We start from the raw sequence: 10,825 nt of genomic DNA on the forward strand, positions 1-10,825 counted from the left end.
ACTCTGACACCTCGTTTCGTACCGGCCCATGTTGTTTCCTTCCTGTCAGGTACACCCTGATGCATTGCAGCTTTTTCCCTCCTATTCCTCCTGCTCCTCTAGCCTTCTTTCAGCCCAAGAAGATGCAGTCTACCCATCCCTCTCTCTCCTGGTGGCCTGGTGGTTAACGCTCTCGCTTCACACGGTGAGGGCCTGGGTTCGATTCCCAGCCAGAGTAGAAACATTGGACGTGTTTCTTTCAACCTGTTGTCTATGTTCCCCATCAGTAAAATGGGTACCTGGGTGTTAGTCGACTGGTGTGGGTCGCATCCTGGGACACTGACCTAAGGAGGCCTGGTCACAGACCGGGCCGCGGGGGCGTTGACCCCCGGAACTCTCTCCAGGTAAACTGCTCCAGGTCTCTCCAGGTTGTCAGAGAACTCCAATAGGTTTATGACGTAGGAATTCCCTTCCCTGAAGCCGTGCTGGTTGTCATGTATGTGTCCATTCCTTTCTAGGTGCTCCACCACTCCTCTCCTGATAATCTTCTTCATAACTTTGCATACAATACATGTCAGTGACACTAGTTTGTAATTTAGCGCAGCATGTCTGTCTCCTTTCTTAAAAATCTTAACTACAGTTGTTGTCTTCCAGACCTCAGGCAGTCACCCTATTTCTATAGATTTTTTGAAGATTGTTTTTAGTGGCACACACAGTGCATCTGCTCCCTCTCTCAGGACCCAAGGAGAGATATTATCTGGGCCCACCGTCTTTGAGATATCAAGTTCATCTAGCAGTTTCTTCACATCCTCCTTGGTTATAAGCAGTGTGTCCAGCTCTTCCTGGTGGAGACAGTGAGGCTTCAAACAAACCACCTCGGTTTGCTGGAAGTCTCTCTGTCTCCTCTGTGTGTGTTTGTCAGTGTGCATGTTTCGAGTCCTGAACCGTCACCTACCCAGCAAGAGTGCCGTGTCACTAAGTTGTGATACATAACACGACTCTCACATAATGACACCTGCATAATAACACCCGTGTAACGTCCAACACAAACATGACATTACTACTGTACTTACAAGTCATAACTACACTCACTTATAATTTACAATTCCACAGTTACGGCGGAAATACAATAAATACAGCAGGTCGGAATTGTTTATATCGTTCTGAATACAATTACATTATTCGTGTATAAATTAAAGAATTTATTCATTGTTTTAGGTATATTCCTGTTCACCTGGGCGTCACTTGATGCTGAGAAAGGGGCTCTTGATTCAAGGGATTGGAGCTAGCCTGTTTTTCCTTGACTCGGATCCGATTATCTTTTGTTTCCATACGGTTTTAGTGCTTTTTCATGAATGTATTTTTTTTTTTCGAAAATTAATGACCGTTACTTATAGGGGTTCATCATACGAAGATCCTCTGATGGAGGATCAGTCCTCCATCCTCTGATGGAGGATCAGTCCTCCATCCTCTGATGGAGGATCAGTCCTCCATCCAGTGATGGAGGATCAGTCCTCCATCCAGTGATGGAGGATCAGTCCTCCATCCAGTGATGGAGGATCAGTCCTCCATCCAGTGATGGAGGATCAGTCCTCCATCCAGTGATGGAGGATCAGTCCTCCATCCAGTGATGGAGGATCAGTCGTCCATCCAGTGATGGAGGATCAGTCCTCCATCCAGTGATGGAGGATCAGTCCTCCATCCAGTGATGGAGGATCAGTCCTCCATCCAGTGATGGAGGATCAGTCCTCCATCCAGTGATGGAGGATCAGTCCTCCATCCAGTGATGGAGGATCAGTCCTCCATCCAGTGATGGAGGATCAGTCCTCCATCCAGTGATGGAGGATCAGTCCTCCATCCAGTGATGGAGGATCAGTCCTCCATCCAGTGATGGAGGATCAGTCCTCCATCCACTGATGGAGGATCAGTCCTCCATCCAGTGATGGAGGATCAGTCCTCCATCCATTGATGGAGGATCAGTCCTCCATCAGTGATGGAAGATCAGTCCTCCATCAGTGATGGAGGATCAGTCCTCCATCAGTGATGGAAGATCAGTCCTCCATCAGTGATGGAGGATCAGTCCTCCATCAGTGATGGAGGATCAGTCCTCCATCAGTGATGGAGGATCAGTCCTCCATCAGTGATGGAGGATCAGTCCTCCATCAGTGATGGAGGATCAGTCCTCCATCAGTGATGGAGGATCAGTCCTCCACCAGTGATAGAGGATCAACACTCTACCAGTGATGGAGGATTACTCCACCAGTAATGGAGGATCACTCCACCAGTGATGGAGGATCACTCCACCAGTGATGGAGGATCAGTACTCAAGTGATGGAGGATCACTCCGCCAGCGATGGAGGATCACTCCACCAGTGATGGAGTATCCCTCCACCAGTGATGGAGTATCACTCCACCAGTGATGGAGTATCACTCCACCAGTGATGGAGTATCACTCTACCAGTGATGGAGGATCACTCCACCAGTGATGGAGGATCAGTTCTCAAGTGATGGAGGATCACTCCGCCAGTGATGGAGTATCACTCCACTAGTGATGGAGGATAACTCCACCAGTGATGGAGTATCACTCCACCAGTGATGGTGGATCACTCCACCAGTGATGGAGGATCAGTACTCAAGCTATGGAGGATCACTCCGCCAGTGATGGAGGATCACTCCACCAGTGATGGAGTATCACTCCACCAGTGATGGAGGATCACTCCACCAGTGATGGAGGATCACTCCACCAGTGATGGAGTATCACTCTACCAGTGATGGAGGATCACTCCACCAGTGATGGAGGATCAGTACTCAAGTGATGGAGGATCACTCCGCCAGTGATGGAGGATCACTCCACCAGTGATGGAGGATCACTCCACCAGTGATGGAGGATCAGTACTCAAGTGACGGAGGATCACTCCGCCAGTGATGGAGGATCACTCTACCAGTGATGGAGTCTCACTCTACCAGTGATGGAGGATCACTCCACCAGTGATGGAGAATCAGTACTCAAGTGATGGAGGATCACTCCGCCAGTGATGGAGGATCACTCCACCAGTGATGGAGGATCACTCCTCCAGTGATGGAGGATCACTCCGCCAGTGATGGAGGATCACTCCGCCAGTGATGGAGTATCACTCCACCAGTCATGGAGTATCACTCCACCAGTGATGGAGGATCACTCCACCAGTGATGGAGGATCACTCCACCAGTGATGGAGGATCACTCCACCAGTGATGGAGGATCACTCCACCAGTGATGGAGGATCACTCCGCCAGTGATGGAGGATCACTCCGCCAGTGATGGAGTATCACTCCACCAGTGATGGAGTATCACTCCACCAGTGATGGAGTATCACTCCACCAGTGATGGAGTATCACTCCACCAGTGATGGAGGATCACTCCGCCAGTGATGGAGGATCACTCCACCAGTGATGGAGTATCACTCCACCAGTGATGGAGTATCACTCCACCAGTGATGGAGTATCACTCCACCAGTGATGGAGTATCACTCCACCAGTGATGGAGGATCACTCCGCCAGTGATGGAGGATCACTCCACCAGTGATGGAGTATCACTCCACCAGTGATGGAGTATCACTCCACCAGTGATGGAGTATTGTAGACAGCCTGTACTGGCAGAGCACACAGCCTAGCCGTCTGCTCTGACTAGTTCATATTTCGCGGCATTCAGTGCTGCCCTCTGTAGGCCTACCTAGGTCGGTGGGACACACAGTCCACCCTCTCTCACTCCCGCTTCGACCGACTTGAGGTACACAGGTACTCCCCCTCCACGGACTGGCTTGCGGTCACTTCCTCACACTGCCCGTTGTGTACTCACTCCTACCCGATTAAAGCCAATCTAGTCCACGGCCGTATCATTGCTACCTACGCTACCTTCATCGGCACTAAACCGCTGTTCAACAGTAAGAACAGCAATAACAGTGGTGACAGCGGAGTCAGCGGCCTTGTGAGCCTCTTCAGGGTGGAGGGGATCGGTCGACACCAGTCAACATCATCCGTCGTCATCCAACGCACCTGCTAGCCTAAAGAGTTATCTGCTACTCCCAGCGTCTTGACGGGACCCGAGATAGATCTTCGTCCTAGATTTTTCCCACAAAATCTGGACATAGGCATCACGGCGTCATCTCCAGCCTTAGCAGTCACGTGTTCACCTCATCACCCTCTCTACAGCCCTTCAACACTCTCCAGCACCATTCTCCTGCCTCCTACAGCGTCCCTACGCCCTTCTCAGCTACAAGAAGTAGAGGTGAGGTCGTTAGTGTGTTGGCTTCGTGTGGCTCCACGAGTGACCACGAGGCAGCTCTCGGGTTGGTTTATACCCTAATCAGCGTGTAAACACACCAGCCCTCTATACAGCCTTATCTGCTAGGCAAAGACGTCCTTCTCGCCGTCCATGTGTGTTGTGTTCTTCCCAGTTTCCTCCAAGAAGTTCTACCTGGCTTAGCCACGTGGGAACCCAGTTGGCTTAGCCCCTAAGCCAGCAAAGTTCAGCGTCTACAGCAGCTCGTGACTCATCATAGTGTCTACTACTACTCAGCGCCTACGTATCTCCAGCCAGTGCAGTTTTTTTTTGTGTTGCCCAGTTTAAAAATTTTTTTTTTTTTCCCTTTCCCTTGTTGTTTTATTCCCAGTTCATCACCAGTTCTGTTTTCCCCAGTGATTTGTTACAGTAAAACTTACTCGTCCCAGTTCAAAGTTTCACTTAAGCTTGTTTTTAGCACGTTCGAGTAGTGCAGTAAATGTTTTGTTCTCCGTGTGCTGAAGCCGCAGTCAGTCAGCGCGCCCAGACACGCTTGCCAGTGTAAACAACCATACACCAGCTGTGGTTCACGCCGGGTACCCACGTCTAATATCTTATACCTCCACAGAGTTACTCCGGTCCTTCCTGTTCTTCCCAAGTCCTTTCTGATATTTTTTTTCTACGACATTGAAGCCCCATAGCAGTATACAAATGCTACGAGGCGTGTAGTGTCACTAGAACATCACTGAAAGTTCCAGCACCTGCCGTACCTTCGTCCACCTGCACTCAAAGTTAAGTAAACAGTGACTTACCTAGCATTTCCTAATATTTTGTGACATTATTTAACTGTCCTGCACCAATACAGTTAGTTACTGAAGCCATACTTCAGTAAATTGTTCAGTGTCATCAGTGCACATTTTGCCATTTACCTACAGCTTAAATTTTGTGAATTTATTTTTGCACTCCTACATTTTAAATTCCAGTTTTTTTCTATTCTGCTTCTTGCACCTCAGTTATTGATTTAAATTGTTCAGTGTTAACCATTTATACAATTTACCTCTCACATACAGTTTTCATGTAATTCCTGTGTGCTGTTATTTTTTTTTAGTTGCACCTGCAAGTTAGCCACAGATTGTTGACACCCCTGCACTGTTTTGTTTGTTAGTTTTTTTTTATAAGTGTAATCTTCAAGTACTTAAGTATTAGTATATTCTACCTGCAGTCATACAATCTGTGCCTAGCCCATTAAATTTTTTTTTTCTGTTCCCCCATTTATTTTGCTCTACATATATTCTATGTTTTATCAGTGAATATTCACCTATGTGCATTGCTTTTTGCTATTTTATATACCCAAGTCATTGAGTGTATTTTTGGGAACCTGCTTATTTACCATTAATTACCAAAATTCCTTGTGAAGTTAATTAATTTTGACCTTGAGATTGTGCAAATTTTTTTTTTCTTTTTGCCAGTGTACACCCTGCTAACACCAGTTAACCTTTGCCATATTCTTGAATTTAATAATTTGCATTTTTATTAATTTTATTTTGTGTGCAATATAGCAATTCTGGTCAGTGTATTTTTTTTTTGTGTGATTTTTGGCACTATTCCATACTCTGATATCTTTTTTGTGCCAACTTCCCTTGTGCAAGTGAATTACCTTTTTTTTTGCGTTTCAATTTGCTACTGCTAGCACCCGCAATCTTTTTAAACTTGCAGCACAGTTTAGTGTTGTGTAGTACCTGATTTATTTTAATTTTGTGCAATTTTTGCTACCAGTGTTTACAGTTCAACTCCTTTTCATAAATTTTGGTGCCAGATTCCTGGTGAAATTATTGACTATCCTTAGCTTCATTTTGTGCACTTCCCTGTAGTACATTCACTTGCATACATCTCTTATTTTGTTTTCAGAGTGTATCACTATTTCCCTTTTTATTGTTGTTTTGCTCAAATTATTTCTATCACTAAGCAGTTTACCTAGTACTGTGGTGCTGAGTTCTCTTTGACTCTGTTTTGAATTGTAGCCAGTGCATACCATTTCTTGCTCTGACCTGTTTACCATCTTCGTGACCTACTTGCATTTCAACAATCGACGTCATGACTAAGACACGCAGTGGCCATGCCGTTACCCCAGATTCTGCTGGTGCCAGCAATGGTGCCTCAGCCAGCGTGAGCACGCGGCAGGGCATCGAAGCCCCAGCGACAGTTGGTCAACTTGTGGCTCAAGCCTCGACCACCAGTGGGCCGGCTCATCGTCCATACCTGATCCTTATTTTTGACGGTCGTGCAAATAGTTTAGAGCCATGGCTGCAGTCAGTCGAGGCGACTGTTCAGGCTCTATTTGATAGCCCAACGGATACACAGTACATTCGTGCTGCTGTTGCAGCAGTGGATCTCACCCAGGGTGATATAGGTGCCTTTGTGCAGCTCAAGCGCGTTTGTAAGATTCAGTCTTGGGGTGAACTTAAGGAGGAATTTAGGCGTTATTTTCGGCGTAGTCGCCAACGCCATTACATTGACATCGTTACCAGCGTCTTGGCCGAATGTCAATACTGGCACGAAAGCCCCCTGGCTTGCGTTTGCCGTTTCGAGCAAGCCGCCACGGACTTTACTGATGCCGTCAACTCCACTAAGTGGGCGGATGGTGATGGCCATATGGCTATTAAAGACATCATCCCCATGCTGGCTGTCGGCATCATGCGGAGGGATTCTGCCCCTAACCTCTGGGCTGCCATTGATGCGCTAGGACTCGGCCCTCAGCACGACGTCCTGGGTGCATATGACGCCATCGACTCGCTCAAGCCGCCTTCCGAGCAAGGCAAGGTTTGCCGCTTTGCGGATGATCCCCTACCCATCCTTGCAGCGCCGTCCGCAGTGACCCCGCGGTCGCAGCCGGAAGTCACTTTTGCTGCTGCTGTCAGACAGCCAACCCACAAAGGTTCTAACCCCAGTCCCACTAATACGCGCCTAAGTAAAAATAGCGACCACAGTAACAACAGTCGGTCTTATACAAAAAGGCAGTCATCGACTTCCTGGACCAGGGCGAAACGTCGCCAGCAGACACCACCCCCAACCTCACCCGCTAAGCGTGTAGTGACTTGTTTCAACTGTGGCAAACGAGGGCACTACCGATCTGAGTGTTACAAACTTAAGTCCCCGCAAAGTAACCGTCACAGTCCCCACGCTCAGTATCAAGGTAACCGTCACCGTCCCCATGCCCAGTCTCGCGAGGGAATCTGTGTTTACCACAATACTTCCAGTCATACCTCCCATGAGTGTAACAAGCTGCGAAGTATGCTGACAGCTGAGTGGAGCAAGCAGTCGTCGCGCAATGCACATGCTCGTAGAAGCCCTTCCACTAGTTCGGGGGAAGAGGCGCGTCCGCAAAACCAGCGAAAGACGTAGTAACCCTGTCGGAGTCGCTGTATTCCGTCCCTGTCCGCAATGCATTCGCCGCCCTGGGCAGTGATACGCTTGCCGACAGTGAGGAAACCGAGTGTCTTGACGTTGTTGCTGAGACTCTTACCGTACCTTCCAGGTCGAGCCTCGTCAACAAGTGTCGAGCCTCGAGCAGCTGTGACTCCGGGGATCTCGTCGGCCTGTCATGCCTTCATGTTCGGTATGACAACCCATGTGGACCGCTCATCGAGTCCACTGTCCACAATAAGCCTGTTCAGCTTTTCCTAGACACAGGTTCGGTGGTTAACATTGTCCGCTCCACCTTTTTCCGAGACATTGGCCTTCACGCGGCCATGTTGACAGAGCCATCTGCCATTCAGACCTTGAGAGGAGTCTCAGGTAAACCGCTGACGGTTCGCGGTCGCACAACGCTAGAATTTGTGGTCCAGGGTCACAAGCTGTCCGCAAAATTCTTAGTCGTAGATGGTATTGTTTTCCATGGTGACCTGCTCATAGGGTTCAAAACCATGGCAGATCTTAGGATCCGTTTAGATCCAGCTGAGTGGAAAGCGGAATTCAACGGAGTGGATGTGCCCTTCTGGGGTGTGCGCTTAGGATCCACTACGTGCTACTCCGTCTCAGAGTATGCACAGTGCCTAGAATCGTTGGAAACCGGTGGTTTCCATAGCACATTCTCCCCGGGGTCGGTCTCTCGTCCTGATCGACCTCGTAGTAGAGCTCGTTGCCCATCACCTCCTGGCCATCAGCGCGTAGTTACCAGTGAAACCCAGTCTGGGGACGCCCAGTCTAACCTTCACTCTAACTCTGACGCTGTTGTAGAGACCAGCAGTTGTCAAGCCGCAGTATCCCTGTCGGCAGGCGACTGTCTGACTCGTGTCATGGCATCAGCGAGCAGAGTTACTGCTTGTACAAAGTATGACGTCACTTTGTCAGCTAACTCGCTCACTCCTGTTACGGTGTACGTGAGCAGAGCTTTTGAAGGAGACCATGTGCTGGTTGACAACGACACATGCCGAGTCAAGGGCCTCTCCCTTGAACCATCCTTGCACACAGTGCAACGTGGTAAGTTGCAAGTCCTTGTTGTCAACATGCATAGTCGAGAATTTCCCCTGCGGAAGAATACCTCACTTGTTGACCTTGTCAGATTCCCTCTCCCGGTGAGAGTGGAGGGTGAAGCCCCAGCTGACTTCCTTGTGAGTGCAGTTCTCCCAGGCGAGTCTGCTGCTGACTCTTCCAACACCCGGCCAGTGCAGGAAGATGATCTAGCTTTGACAGACTATCCTGAAGAGGTTCCAAAACTTCTCCAGGTTCTCAATCGTGCACGTTCTGCAGTTGCACTAGATGGTGAGTCAATGGGTTTGACCTCACTGATCTCTCACCGTATTCCACTTGACAAAGGTACTAAACCCATTTATGTACCTGCGTATCGCCTGCCACATGCGCAAAGAGTCTTCGCCGAAGAACTCATTACACGGATGCTCCGTGATGGAGTTATTGAGGAGTCCACTTCCCCGTGGAATGCTCCCCTTATTCTGGTTCCCAAGAAAGACGGAACCTGGCGCCCTGTTATCGATTACAGGAAACTGAATGCATGTACCATCCCAGACCGTTTTCCATTGCCAGTTCTGAACGACCTGTTGCAGAACATCGGCGATAATAAGGTCTTTTCAACTCTTGATCTTCTTCAAGGGTTCTGGCAGATCCCCCTCGATGATGAGAGTAGAGAGTTGACAGCTTTCTCTACTCCAACTGGTCATTACCAGTTCAGGAGGATGCCCTTCGGCTTGCGCGGAAGCCCAATCACGTTTAGTCGTTTGATGACGACAATTTTCCGTACCCTCCTAGGTGGCACGCTCATGGTCTACCTGGATGATCTCATAGTCATGTCACAAGATGTCCCGTCACATCTTGAGAAACTTGACAGGGTATTGGACAGGCTAGCTCAGGCAAATCTTAAGGTAAAGCTCTCCAAATGTCATTTCCTCCGGAAGGAAATAAAATTTCTGGGTCACGTAGTAACTCAGAATGGCATAAAGACGGACGAGTCTAAAATCTCGGCCGTGCAGAAATTCCCCAGACCCATGACGGCGGATGCAGTCCGGTCCTTCATAGGCCTGGCGGGTTTCTACCGCACCTTTATCGCAGGTTTCTCCACCATTGCGGCACCCCTGACACGCTTACTCAAGAAAGATGCCCCTTTTGAGTGGACGTGCGATCAGGAACGAGCTTTTGTCATTCTTAAGAACAAGTTAACATCAGCCCCAACCCTTAGATTCCCTGATTTCACCAAGGCATTTACCTTGACGACTGATGCCAGCAAAGTTGGCATCGGTGCAGTCTTGTCACAAGAATCTAATGGTAAGCAACAGCCTATTGCCTATGCTAGCCGTGTTCTTACTAAAGCGGAAGTCAATTATTCAGTGACAGAGCTAGAAGCTTTAGTCATTGTATGGGCCCTGAGTCATTTTCGGGATATCATCTATCATTATCCTATCAAGATTTATACAGATCATTTACCCTTAGTGGCCCTTTTTGCAAATAAGAACCTCTCGGGAAAGCATGCTCGGTGGTCGCTCACGTTCAATGACTACAACCCTGAAATTTGCTATGTCCCAGGTAAGCAAAATGTTGTAGCTGACGCCCTGTCGAGACATATAGCATTCGTGAGTGTCGGCAATTCGTTCTCTGTTGAGGATCTTGAGAGAGCCCAACGACAGGACCCTGTGTGGTCTCCAGTCCTTCGTTTCCTTACCAAGGAGGACGTTGACTTACAGGTCAAGTCTCCCGTTCCACTGAAGGATTTAGTGGTCAACCAAGGAGTACTGTGCCGTGTTGCACAGCTGGTGGACCCCGGCCGAACCGTATACCAACTGGTGATACCAGAGTCCATGATACCAGCTACTCTTAGGTTGATCCACAATGTCCCAGGTGTAGCGCACCCCGGGAAGGACCGCAGTATCAAACAGGCACGAATGAAATATTTCTGGCCTAAGATGGCATCGGACATTGCCAAGCATGTACACCAGTGTGTTGTCTGCCTACAGCACAAGGGTACCATTACAGGTCCTAACCCCATTCTAAAGTATCCCATTACAAAGGAGCCCTGGGAGAGAACTTCTGTCGACCTGTTGACGAACTTCTCGACCTCGGAGAAGGGAAATAAGCACCT

Source organism: Cherax quadricarinatus, chromosome 11 (assembly GCF_038502225.1).
Source record: "Cherax quadricarinatus isolate ZL_2023a chromosome 11, ASM3850222v1, whole genome shotgun sequence".
NCBI classification, from domain to species: domain Eukaryota; kingdom Metazoa; phylum Arthropoda; class Malacostraca; order Decapoda; family Parastacidae; genus Cherax; species Cherax quadricarinatus.